This window comes from Rhinoraja longicauda, chromosome 1 (genome assembly GCF_053455715.1).
Source record: "Rhinoraja longicauda isolate Sanriku21f chromosome 1, sRhiLon1.1, whole genome shotgun sequence".
Lineage (NCBI taxonomy): Eukaryota > Metazoa > Chordata > Chondrichthyes > Rajiformes > Arhynchobatidae > Rhinoraja > Rhinoraja longicauda.
This window is the reverse complement of record NC_135953.1, coordinates 114493886-114507834: the sequence shown is the minus strand read 5'-3', so window position 1 is coordinate 114507834 and position 13949 is coordinate 114493886. Positions and strand designations below refer to the sequence as shown.

Sequence of the window (13949 nt, the reverse complement as noted above, 5' to 3'; positions counted from 1 at the left end):
TTGTTCTGAGTATGGGTTAAAAAGACATCCTGTTCTGGACCAGATCAATTTTAAAATGTAGTTTTTTTTAAATTGTAGAAAGGCCCAAATTGAGCTGCTTCAGTCTTTCCTTCTCACTGGGTCTGCCCTTCAACATACTGGGCAGGTAACTTGTTCAGAATTTTCCTGGGTTACTGTTCCCAGCTTGTAAGGTGTTCACATCTTTCACCACGCATTCTTCACTTTTATTTTGGCGTTAGAAGCCTGTTTAAAACTAGTCAGTAAGGCATCATTGGTTTTGCCAGTTTTTTTTTTTGTTGTCTCGCAACCTGTCCTTTCATCTCTGGCCTTTGTCCACCTATCTGCCTATCAAATGTCCCTCCTCACCTGTGTCTATTACCTGCCAGGCTTTGCCCTGACTTGCTGAGTTACTCCAGCACTATGTGTATATTTTTGTCCTGCCCTTCCAGCTTTCTTATCTCCTTTCCCTTCCCCCACCCCCCCCCAATCAATCTGAAGAAGGGTCTTGACCTGAATGAAACATTGCCTATCCGCATTTGATGCTGCCTGATCCACTGAGCTACTCCAGCACTCTATCGTCTTTTGTTTTTTTTAAACTCTCTTTCCTGTGTGTTTCTGAAATTGAAATTGTCCATATTTAACCAGTTGACTTTCATTTTATATACAAGACCACTTGAGCAAGTATGTATTGGTTTTGAGTACTTACCAACTTGAACTAATGGATTCGTAGAGTTTTTTTCAATGGGATTGTCTGATTTATAATTACTTAGCATTCTTGCATTAGTTTTTCATTCTGGAACAAAGGTTATACTTGAGATACTTATCACCACATGGTGTAACTCATATTTTATCAGATTGAAAATATGTGACCAAGTTCTCTGCCCGTAACTTTTTCCACAGGCAACAAACTTATCCATCTTGACGGTCACCAGAACTTTTAGAACCTTTTTATTCTACATCCATGTCTAACTTGTTCCATGTCCTTCCCTAAAATATCCTTCTGTCCTCAACTTCACTGTCACTCGTTTAAAGAAAAAAGGAGAGTGAAATTCTTGTTATTCAGGTTAGATTTCATTTTTAATTACAGTCCTTTCCTTTCATGAAAGCCTCTTCCTGTCGAACTTTCAGTATGATAACAAAAGGCCTTTCAATTTCAAGCTTCATAAGCAAAATCCATTGGCAATTTTCTTCAATCTCCTGAACTCTTGACCTTTTGGCCTAGTCATGTTTGCAGACCCCAAAAATTAGGTTGAAAAAAATAACTTTTTGACAGTAAAATGTTTGGTGCTCTCTGCAGGGCTTATGTTGGATCTGGCCTGTTTTGGGATGGCTACAATTAGAAACCAAAATAGGTGTTTGATAAAATGAAAATCCCTTTATGTTTAATGAAGACATTTGACAAATGTTCTCCAGTGTTAATGTCGTTGCTGCATATTAAAAAGGTTAAAGTGGTTTCTTCAGTGGCAGCTGAACAACAAATATTAGTCTGGAATCAAGCAGAAGAACACCATTGCCAATGTTGGTGTCCACTTCAGGGCCAATGTCCCCATCATTGAGTCCCTAATTAGAGTTGCTTTGGTCTGTAGGGCTGGCCTTATGGTTTCCCTGCTCAGCACCAGATGCCAAAATGGCTATTGATAGTATATCTCAAGCCTTGTCATGGGTTGAGCCATAAGCCACAGAAAGCACAGAAAAAAATCACAAAGATGTTGCCCAGATTGGTGGGTGCGAGATTGTACAGGCTAGGTCTGTTTTCTGGAATGAAGGAGTCTGAGAGGAGATATAATGGAGTTTTATATAATTGTGAAAGTCATAGAGTAGATGGCTAGAGATTTTTTTTCACATGGCAATGTGTGAACTGATGTATTTCAAGAGCCTCGGTTGAAGGTGAATGAAAGATGGAGGAGGTTTAAAGGAGATATAAGGAAAACATTTTTAAAGAGTAATTGGTATCTGGAATGAGCTGCTATGGCAGCCATAGTAACAAGGTTTAAGAGGCATCAGATTGAGCAAGGCACAGAGATATGGAATTAATAGAGGTATAGTTCAGGTTGGCATGGCAGGGTATGATGGTCAATATGCTGGTGGGCCAAAGGACTTGTTTTTATGCTGAACAACTCTATATGACCCGTTATCAGAATACGTTGATTCCTTCTCTTGTTTCAGTTAATAAAGGCACTACCTCTTGTTTACAGCACCAGACAATATACACAGTGCTTTTCTTCCCAATATTCCAATCACCAAATACAAAACATTACTAAAGAAAGTGAATGTATAGAAAAGTCTGAGGTAACTGAATGCTTTTTGCATGAACATGTGTATGAACTGATCTTTGAATTAAATATTTCGTTTGGCAGGTCTGGTTGGGAACCCTGATCTTGGCTTCTAAACAGGGATATTAATAATCTAATTTCCCAAAAGGCTGAAATTCTACCTTCCGTGAGAGAAGAGAGGGAGCAAAGATTGTTCTGATTTATACTGATTAATGTTCAAACAACAGTGATCTTGGGAAAACTCATCACAGATTGCACACTGCAGCCTTAGTTTTACATCACAACAATAATAGATATTTGAAACTGCACCCTACTTGGGGGGTGCAAATAACACGTTATCTAATTTGGTGGTTTTTTTGTTGTTCAATTTGGCTACATAAACCATATTATCAATCGGGGTTGGCAGCTTTTAGTGCGCCTCAGAGTGTAATCTGCTAAATTGTGCACTATTTATCTTTTACAAATGTTTTCTGAGTATCTGCCAGCTAAGGCATATGTGGAAGTACTTTTGTCCTACTTATTACTCGTTACTTTATAACTCCCTCCAGCATCCCAGGTTCAATCTTTATCCTTTGTGTATCCTTGAAAAGTTTTCACGTTTTCCCTGTGACTGCATGGATTTGCTCCTTGTTTCCACCCGTCTCAAAGATGTGTGGCTTGATGGGTTAATTGGCTATTATAAACTGTGCACTTAGAGATCCTGTCATTCCATTTATCAAGCTGCATGCTTGGTCTGCCTATTACATGTGCACTAAATTGTGTAGCAATAGATGTATTCCTGTAAGCAAAGGGGGAGATTGGAAATAGAATACCTGAAGGCAGATTAAGATATACACTGCCTACGCCAACTTTGGGAAATGTGTAGTACTCTATATTGTACATGCACCAGTAGTTCATTTACCTTTGTGTTTCTCTGACATATAATTATCAACCAGGCACTTAAGAAAAATGACTGCTCGGGAAGGTTTGATTTAACCCTTTCTCTATTCGCTGGTTAATTGACCCCAAATTAAACCCAGAAAATTCTGAAATACTCGTTGCTTCAGCTTGTGTCTGCAGGCGGGGGGGGGGGGGGGGGGGGGGGGGAGATAGTTAAGGTTTTGGATAAAACCTCCAACTTCTCTCCCTTTCCATCCCCATAGATGCTGCCTAAGTTGTTGGGTATGTCCAGCATCCTCTGCATTTATCTTGAATAAATAATGCATTTTATTTTTGTAGTTGGTTGCCCACAAGGGATTCCATGATGGTGCCCAAGCCAGGCGACTCTCTGCATGCTGGTCCCAGAAGTGGATCTGTAATCACGCATTACAACCGCTCCACTCTATTAAACCTCTACTCCAACTGCAGCATTTTGTATCTGTACACTGTGGATGACTCTATTGTAATCATGTATAGTCTTTCCGCTGACTGGTTAGCAGGCAACAAAAGCTTTCACTAAAGCGGTGCTGTACTGTTCTATTTACCGTATCTGACCACTTTTGGGGAAAACGCACACCTTTTACAAGATTTGCGTTTGAGATGTGACAACGTGACAATAAATGAAACTAAACTAAACAATGGGTCTGAAGCGTCACCTATTCCTCCTCTCCAGGGATGCTGCCTGTCCCGCTGAGTTACTCCAGCATTTGGTGTCTATCTCGATTTAAACAATGGGTATAACAGCTAACTCCCATATTTGAATTATGGCTCCATCTAAATTCAATAGCCAAGTTTTAAGCCGGTTATACTTTTTAAAATAGCTGTGAGTAAGGACAAGTCTTGACCTTGGGGGAAGGTACTAAATTGGCATAAGGCAGCGTACAGCATTATTGGGCAGGAGCCAGGGGAGTGGTTGTTTTTGAGTAAGTCAGCACATGATGTGGGAGTCGTTTAAAGGCTAGCTGATCAGAGTTCAAGACAAGCATGTTCCAGTAAGGAGGAGGGATTATAGTAAGGTAAGAAAATCTTGGTTGACCAAAACAGTGCTGTACTGTTCTATGTTCTGTATCTAACCACTTTTGGGAAAAATGCACACTTTTTACAAGGGTTATATTTGAGATTCTCGGGACCAATAACCCCTCAAATTCCTGAGTGCAGCTTAATGGGTACAATTTGGCTTTATCATTCACTGAAACTCTGCTTCAAGTTCAATTCGGGAATAAACAACAGACTCTGTAATTAGCGACACATGTTTTTGTTTGTGGATCACTTTTTTCCCCTCTCTAGTTTATAACTAGACCAAGTGGACCCGTTGGGCCCATTCCTCGTAGAGGGGGGACAGGGAAGGGGAGAGGGTGTCACTGAGTGAGCTCTGGACCCAAAGACTCTCCTGTATTGGTGTAGCACCCTCAATCCCCCCCCCCCCCACTCAATCTCCCTTATCCCCCCCCTCCTCGCCCCACTGACCCACTTCATCCCCCTACCCCACCCCCATTTGTCCCGCCCCCACCCACACTCCCCCAGCCCTGCCTCCACCCCCTTTCCCCCCCTCCCCACCCCAATTCCACCCTCCCCTCACCACCACCTCCCTCCCCACCCCCACTCTCCCCTCCTCCCCACCCCCACTTTTCAACCCCTTCCCCCCACCCCCACTCTCTCCTCCCCACCCCACACTCCCCTCCTCCCCACCCCCACTCCCCTCCTCCCCATCCCCACTCGCTACTGTCCACCACTCTTCCCCCCACTGCCCCCCTTTCCCCCTCCCCACCCCCTCCTCCCCCAGCCCCTCCTCCGCCCACCCCCCTCCTCCTCCCTCCCCCACTCCCCCCACCCTCACCACGCCCCTCCCCCTCCCCCTCCTCCCCCCACCCCCACTCTCTCTTCCCCCCCACCCCCACTCCCCCCCTACCCCCACCCTCCCCTCCTACCCCCACCCCTCCCCTCCTACCCCCACCCTCCCCTCCACCCACTCGGCAGCCACGCCCACTCCCCTCCGTGGAGCCGTTGGCTGCGAAAGGCACTTACCAGTGCCCATGTGTTCAACGCTGGCTGCTGACGTGCAAGTCTCCGCCGGGGCCGGGCGAGAGGGGAGAGGGAACGACTGAGCGCGGGTGGGCGGCGGCGCTGCTGGCGGCCATCTTGTTTTGGCGAGTGAGGAGCAAATGAAGTTGAACGTGGCCCATTGTGACGTCAGACACTGAGGACTTTCAGGAAATCGGTTAGAAAGTGAATTTTTAAACTTTAAAATGTTTGTAGCTTTAAAAATGTAGCTTCAATTTGAATGAGAGTTGTTAGACATTATGCCCAGGATAATGGCGAGTAACGTGGTGCAAAAATTGTAGCACTATGGTGTACCGTTTTGGCTGTGCGAACCACCAAAGTTATGTTGCACACATACACACATACACATGGACAGAGAGTTTTAGTAATATAGATATAGATTCAGATATAGATATAGATTTGTACCAGCATCTGCAGTTATTTTCTTACACTATATAGATATAGATAGATAGGTAGAAAGATGGTGACAATGTCTCAGGCTGCCATTTATTTCTATATCAGGATTGACTTCTCACCTCCAGAGATGTGGCTTTAATTGTGTTTGAAGCCTCTAAAGTTAACAGATTACACATTTAGTGCACAATTAAAGGCAGGCCAGCAGCAATTATTCAAATTGACCAGAATTCACTGCGCATCCGCCTCAAGGACACGTTTGTCCAGATCGGAGAGCGAGGACAATAAAATAAATTTTCAGGAGGAAGGACTATTTCCTGCAAAGTACTTTTTTGGGAAGGGTTGGTGGGGGGGGGGGGGGGGGGGGGGGGAAGCTAATATATGCCTATTAACTCTAACCAGGGAACGGAGAATAACTTTCTATGAATTATTACTTTAGACAGTGACAGTGGAAGAGGAAAAGTTCACGAAGCTGGAAGTGTTTTTAACATTCAGAAAACCACCATCTTTGTTACAGTAGCAATCAAGAAATATATATTATAGGCTGTACATGGATGCATGGTAAATTGTCTTTCTTGATAAGCTGGTGAATGTGGCTCTTTCAAATTGTCCCAAATTATAAATGACTGTCACGAGAAACATTTGCTTGAGACAGTGAGTGGTAATGGTAATTTTATAAACAGAGTGGAACTAAACCTGCTGGTGCTGGGTGGTTGAGGCATTCATTGTAACAGTAAGTCCGAGATGTGAGCTTACACTTCTGTTTTTCCATTCCGAGTTCTGGCTTTTGCTGTAAATTCTTGTATCTTACCCTTGTAACAACAGACAGAGGCCATCCAACAGGTTTATCCACGTCGACCATGCAGAGTGATCTATTAGTTCAATTCTTTCCTCCTCTAATTTCCCTGTGCTCTTTCTCTCACTCACACAAGCCCATGAAGTCTCCTTTGATTCTTTTTGTCATTAACCGTCAGTAAGGTGTAACTTCTAGCAATCGATTAACCCACCAGCTCTCGTTGGGGACAGGGGCTGAGGAAACTAATGCAGTCACAGTGAAAATGTGCAAGGTTTACACAGTAGTGCAGCTAACACAGTTGGCAGTAGTGCAACACAGGAGAAGGCCATTTGGTCATTCATGTCAGAAGACTGTTGTCAATTGTCCCTTTTTTTCTCTTGTTTCTGTTTCCATGCAAGGTGTTTTACTTTGCACGAAGATAAGTTCACTCTTTGATTCTTCGGCCACTTACCTACACTCCAGGGTAATTTACAGTGCCAATTAACCTATCATAGTGATGCAAAGTTTGAGGAAGCCATTAACATTTGGAGAGGTTGCAGAAGAGATTTGGCAAAATGATTTGTGGGATGAGGAACTTCTGTTGTGTGGAGAAGTTGGGTTGGTCTCCTTGCAACAGAAAGCTGTAATGAAATCCTATTGTCCGTTGACCATCGAGTTCATCTATCCAGTGGTTGTTGGCAGCTCGAGTGTGGCTGACAAGACCAGCCTTGGAGATGCACACTCGGCTACATATTAGGCACAGGTAAGGCTCTTGGCAAGTGCAGATAGACTTTACTTTAGACTTTAGAGATACAGCGTGGAAACTTTGGCCCACCGGGTCCACGCTGATTGACGATCTACGTACCATTCAACACACATGGGACAATTTACAATTTTACTGCAGTCAATTAACCAACAAACCTGTACCTCTTTGGAGTGTGGGAGGAAACCGAAGCATCGGGGAAAACCCATGCGGTCACTGGGAGAATGTACAAACTCTATAGACTGCGCCAATAGTCGGGATCGGACCTAGGTCTCTGGTACTGTGAGGCGGCAACTCTACCGCTGAGCCACGGTACTGTCCCTGTATCGCTATAGCGTGCCTGCTTTCTGTGCCTCTGGCATCTCTGTTTTGTCGGCTGCCCGCCAAGATGGCACTGTCCCTTTTTGGTCAAAGAACACCAGTCTGTCCTGTCCTGGGCAAAAGGCTCCAGCTCTGTCGCAGGAGCATTTGTTGTGTTTGAGCTGCCTTTGTGACAATAGTGAAGGATGTCGTTGGAGAGAAACCACACTCGGTGGTCAAGAACTAGACCATAAATAGCAATCGAACTAACAATAATGCAAGAGCCACAGGTAGCCCCAGGAAAAAGTTTTTTTACCCAGTGAACTTAGATCTGAAATGCATTGCCAGCAGTAATAGTGTTGAGAGATTCAATTGTAGTGTTCAGAAGGGAGCTGGATAAGGACAGTATCTATAAGGAAGGAATAAAGTAGGCTGCGGGTGAATGGGATCAGCTGGATTGCTTTTACAATGAGCTGATACACACTTGAGAGATGAAACGACCCCTGTGTTGTAAGCAGTGTGAGATATGCCCACGTTCCACTGACTGGCACGGGATTGTCTTTCAGACCAAACTCCTACATTCATGTAGCGCAGCGGTAGAGTTGCTGCCTTACAGCGAATGCAGCGCCGGAGACTCAGGTTCAATCCTGACTACGGGTGCTGTACTGTACGGAGTTTGTACGTTCTCCCCGTGACCTGCGTGGGTTTTCTCCGAGATCTTCGGTTTCCTCCCACACTCCAAAGACGTACAGGTATGTAGGTTAATTGACTGGGTAAAATGTAAAAAATTGTCCCTAGTGTGTGTAGGATAGTGTTAATGTGCGGGGATCGCTGGGCGGTGCGGACTTGGTGGGCCGAAAAGGCCTGTTTCCGCGCTGTATCTGAAATATGAAAAAATATAAATAAATTCCCATATAGTGTGGACTGCAGATGTGGTGACCCTATGCATTTGGAGGAAACTAAACTTTTTTGGACAATTAATAGAGATAATTACTAAAGCGTTCTAAATTTCAAAATGTATGCTTTAGATTAACACTGTATCTGTTTCTTTACTTTTATTTTAAACATTTTAAGGTGAATTTTGTTTTTCTGTAGGTTTGTTTGTGACGAGGATAGTCCTTGCTTTCCATCTCCCTCCCCTCCGCCTTCCCAGTTCTACCAGTCTTACTGTCTCCGACTACATTCTATCCCTGTACCGCCCACTCCCCTGACATCAGTCTGAAGAAACGTCACCCATTCCTTCTCTCCAGACATGCTGCCTGTCCTGCTATTACTCCAGCATTTTGTGTCTACCTCCGATTTAAACCAGCATCTGCAATTCTTTCCTACATATTAAATATTTTCCCAACAGGAACAACTGATGGAAGCATCAAACATGGTTATTGAAGATGGATTTCCATCAATAATCTGCACAGAAAAAGCCATTGAATGTTCCTGTTGCTGCCTTCATGTTGCCTCTTTTAGCAAGATTGCTGTAATGGGACTAGCTTTTAATAACTGCTTTGCAACCGTCTAATTGCGTTTTGCCCAGTCTTTGTCCTTTCACCTTGTGTTAATTCGAGGAGCTGAAGGGCATGTTTGTTAATGGACTGTGTCCTTGAGTCACTTGCAAGCTTTGATTATATTATAACCTTCAGTTAGTACTTTGTCTGGTTTTACAAGGGTGCGGAAAGTTGCTCATTTAAAACATCCTGTGGTGGGTCATTCTTTCCCTTGCTGTTGTGTAATTCTGTCGCGCAGCATGAAGAGTTGTTCAGTAACACTTAACTCGGCTGTACTGAATAGCTGCCACTCCATGCCGTTTGTAATGAGATTCGTGCTGAGCACCGAGCCTGATGCAGACCCAATGTCAGCAGAGCCGTCCGTCGCTGTTCACATGCAATGCTGCAGTTACCTCAGAACCGTGTAATTGCTTCTCACCCCAGGAGAGTCTGTTCAAAGCTCTAGCTGACGATTAGATTGTAGAAGGTTTACAATACTATAGCACATTTGGCCTATTGTGGCTTTGCCAGTTGACCTGCAAGGCTATGGATCCAAGTGCTGGAAGGTGGAATTAGTCTGGGGAGGGTGACCTACAGCCTTGCAGGTCATGGCTCTTTAAGTACACATTCAGGACTTTTAAAATGTGATGAGACTTTTTGTCTCAACCATCATTTCAGGCAGTGAGTTCCAATCCCCTGCCACCCTCATTTTCTATATCTAACCCTTCAACCAATTATTTTAATTCTATGCTTGTCCCCAGTCTTTGATTCTTTGGGTAAACCATGTAGAAGGTAGAATAGTTCAGCACAGGAACAGGCTCTTTGGCCCACAACGAATATGCAGACCCCCACAACTCTGTAAAATAACCTGCCCTGCAGTGCTCCTTTAAACTTTGTCCCTCTCACCTTAAAGCTGTGCTCTCTCTCATCTTTGACATTTCCACCCTGGGGAAAAAGATTCTGTCTACTCTATCTAGGCTCTCAATTTTATATACTTTCATCAGGTCTCCCCTCAGCCTTCGATGCTCCAGAGAAACTAATTCTTGCTTCAAGGAAATAAATCTCCATTCACTTGGTAGTAATCCATCTGGTCTTTCCCTCAGCACTTTGCAATTTTTTTAAATCTTGAATTTTTGCATAGTCATTCAGTATAGAAACAGGTCCTTTGACCAACATGCCCCATCTACACTAGTCCCACCTGCCTCCATTTGGTCCAGATCCCTCTAAACCTACCCTTGTCATGCACCTGTCTAATATTTCTTACACGTTGCGATAGTAACTGCTTCAACTCCCTCCTCCGTCAGCTCATTCCATACACCCTTAGAGACTCTGTGTGTTTACACAATCTATGAATAAAAAAACAGAAGAGTAGTGCAGTTTCTGTTGTGAAATAAACATTTCTCAAACAGACCAAAATTCAGGACAACCACGTGGAGTAGGAAGGCTGATGGGTTTACAGTGTCATTTATTTTTGGAAGTTGAAGTCACCCTCTGGTTTTGTTCTCTTAATACATGGGTTTAACTAAGAAAACTGCTTAATTCTGAATCAAATTGTCTCATGGCAGTATTTTATTTCACAGTTGTTGCTCTCCTCCAAATGTCTTACAGTGGCTGAGAGATGAACTGAGCCCACATTTCTGCTTTAAAATGAGGAGAGTGAGAGTTACAAAGCATGCACCATTTGTGTTTATGCTCCCTGTGGACAAGGCACCTGGTGTTTGCTTGATATATTTCCACAATGGTGTAGATAATATGGTAGAGCAGGGTGGGGGGGAAGAGAGATATTTTAATTGGAAAAATTTGTTGTTTTTCTCCCCCCTGTCAAATCAAACACAAGAGAGAATAGCTTTAAGGTGAGAGGGGCAAAGTTTAGAGGAGATTTTCGGGGCAAGTTTTTTTTTTAACAGAGGACGGTGAGGGCATGTAATGTGCTGCTGGGGATGGTGGTTGCTGATGCGATATTGGCATAAAAGGTTTGGATAGGCATCTGTATATACAGGGAATGAAGAGATGTGGATTATGTGCAGGCAGGTAACATTTCGTCTTAGCATCCTGTTTGGCGCAGACATTGTGGGCCGAAGGGCCTGTTCTTGTGTTCAGTTCAGTTTAGTTTATTGTTGCGGGTACCGAGGTACAGTGAAGAGCTTTTATTGCGTGCTATTCCAGTCAGCAGAAAGACAATACATGATTACAATTGAGCCATTTGCAGTTTATAGATACATGATAGTGGAATTACATTTAGCATCAAGGGTCATCAAAGAGGTAAATGGTAGCTTAGCACATCTCTCTGGTTGTGGTAGGATGATTCAGTTGACTGAAAACAGCTCGGAAGATGTCCCTGAATCTGGAGGTGCGTTTTCACATTTCTATGCCTTTTGCCTGATGGGAGAGGGGAGAAGAGGGAGTGGCCAGGGTGCGTCTCATCCTTGATTATGCTGTTGGCCTTGCCAAGACTGTGTGAGGTATAAATTGAGTCAATAGAAGGGAGGTTGGTTTGTGTGATGGTCTGGGCTGCGTCCACAATTTACTGCAATTTATTGCAGTCTTGGATGGAGCTGTTCCCAAACCAAGCTGTGATGCATCCTGATCAAATACTTTCTATGATGCATCTGTAGACGTTGGTGTGAGTTGTAGGGGACATGCCAAACTTCCTAAGCCTTCTGAGGAAGTAGAGGAGTGATGTGCTTTCTTGGTCGTTGCTTCAATATGAGTGGTCCAGGAGAAGTTGTTGGTGATATTGACTCCTAGGAATTTTAAGTTTTCAACCATCTCTACTTTGGCACCGTCAATGCAGACTGGGGTATGTGTACTGCTTTGCTTCCTGAAGTAGATCACTATGTCTTGCTGACATTGAGAGAAAAGTTGTATTGACGCCAGGACTTGAGGTTCTCGATCTCCTTCTTATTCTCATCATTATTTGATATCCGACCCTCAACGGTGATTAGTATTGTACATGGCTGCACAGATGTGGGTGCACAAGGAGTAAAGAAGTGGGCTGAGAACGAATATTTGCAGAGCACCAGTGTTGAGGATTATCGAAGAGGATGATTTGTCCGCTATTCTCACTGATTGGGGTCTGTTGGTCAGGAAGGCGAGGATTCAGTTGCAGAGATGAGTGCTGACACCATCCCACGAGTTTAGTGATAAGCTTGGATGGTATAATGGTATTAAAGGCAGAGCTGTAGTCTACGAATAGGTAGTCTGAGACTGTGAGCAAATTTGGGCCACATATCTGAGGAAGGATGTGCTGGTTCTGGAGAGGGTCCAGAAGAGGTTTACAAGAATGATTCCAGGAATGAGTGGGTTAGAATATGATGAGCATTTGACAGCACCAGGCCTGTAGTCGCTGGAGTTTAGAAGGTTGAGGGGGGGACCTCATTGAAACTTACAGAATAATGAAAGGCATAGATAGAGTGGATGTGGAAAGGATGTTTCCACTGGTGGGAGAGCCTAGGACCAGAGGTCATAGCCTCAGAATTAAAGGGCAATTTTTTAGAAAGGAAGTGAGGAGGAACTACTTTAGTCAGTTCGTTAATCTGTGGAACTCATTGCCAAAGGGGGCTGTGGAGGCCAAGTCAGTGGATATTTATAAGGCAGAGATAGACAAATTCTTGATTAGAATGGGTGTCAAGGGTTATGAGGAGAAGGCAGGAAAATGGGATTAGGAGGCAGAGATCAGCCATGATTGAATGGCGGACTAGACTCGATGGGCCGAATGGCCTAATTCTACTCCTATAACTTGTGAGTCTGACGTGGCTGTCTCTCTTATGCAGGTGTTCTAGGGATGAATGTAGCTGTTAGGGCGATGGCATCGTCCGTGGACATGTTGTGGCGGTAGGTGAACTGCAAATGCAAACTCTTCCGAGTGCTGTACTCTTCTATGTTCTATGTAATTGCACGGTGCTGGGACCTGGAATGACTGACTGCATTTGAACTTAGTTCTAATGCTGCACTGTTTCTCTGCAAAAAGGCTGAGCTGGAGAAATTTCCATCCTGGGGTGATAATGATACAATGGTACAAAACATTCAACCAAATTGACGTGAGATGCTGCGGAGAATTGAATGCCTCCAACACATCCTGATTGTATGGCGCTGTGGAAGGAATGCAGGGCGCAAATTGGCACAGGCGAGGGTAGTCCGATAATTGAGGAGAGGCTGTGAGTGGGAGGACAGCTGTACTGAAGAATGACTGAAAGTGTTCCTTTTAATGGCTCTAAGATGTCGATCTAATGTCAAGGACCATATCTGAATCAAATTTATGCACCACATGCTCCTATTCAATTTCTCATTATGGATCTGAGTGTTTGTGTGTGAGATTACACTCCAGTGTAAAAATTTTAATGTATGTTATTTGAAGGTAAATCAAGTACTTGTGTAAAATAATAAAAGTAAATTTGCTATTATTTCTTAACTCCTCCTACTTCAGCCTCTGGACATTTCCCATTATTGAGTTTGGTTTGTGAGTTGCTAGGGTGATTGTCACCGCTTCCTTCGGTGTGGGAGGGAGGGGGTTTGGTCGAAAGAGGGAATGATTGGTTTCCATCCGAATGTTTCTGGCGTCTTCGGAGATGCGAAGCCTGAAAGGAGACCAGCTGCCCTGCCATTTTGAAGGGAATGATGAGTAGCCGAGGAGTTTGACATTGAAGGGAAAGGCCCTAAATCAAAAAAGAAATCAATGTTGAAGGGGAACCCTAACCGGAGGTGTGGAGTTACTGTGTGATGGTGTGTGACTGTGATGGACACCATATCTGTGGAAGGATGTGCTGGCTCTGGAGAGGGTTCAAAGGAGGTTTACAAGAATGATCCCAGGAATGAGTGGGGTAACATATGATAAGCATTTGATGGCACTGGGCCTGTACTCGCTGGAGTTTAGAAGGATGAAGGGTGACCTCATTGAAACTTACCGAATAGTGAAAGGCTTGGATAGAGTGGATGTGGAGAGGATGTTTCTACTAGTGGGAGAGTCTAGGATTAGAGGTCATAGT

General features: G+C 44.0%; 1 protein-coding gene across 3 annotated transcripts in view; it reads left to right on the top strand.

The window, feature by feature from the left end:
* The window catches only part of LOC144596411 (ETS-related transcription factor Elf-2-like), a 116114-nt gene that overhangs the window by 17394 nt on the left and 84771 nt on the right, over positions 1 to 13949 (top strand). The window contains exon 1 of one of the 3 annotated variants that reach the window (XM_078404647.1): positions 8106 to 8235. The exons of the other annotated variants lie outside the window; for them this stretch is intronic. The gene's annotated coding sequence lies outside the window, so the exon portion shown is untranslated. Of the gene's footprint in view, positions 1 to 8105; positions 8236 to 13949 lie in introns of those variants that run through there. 3 annotated transcript variants of the gene reach the window in all.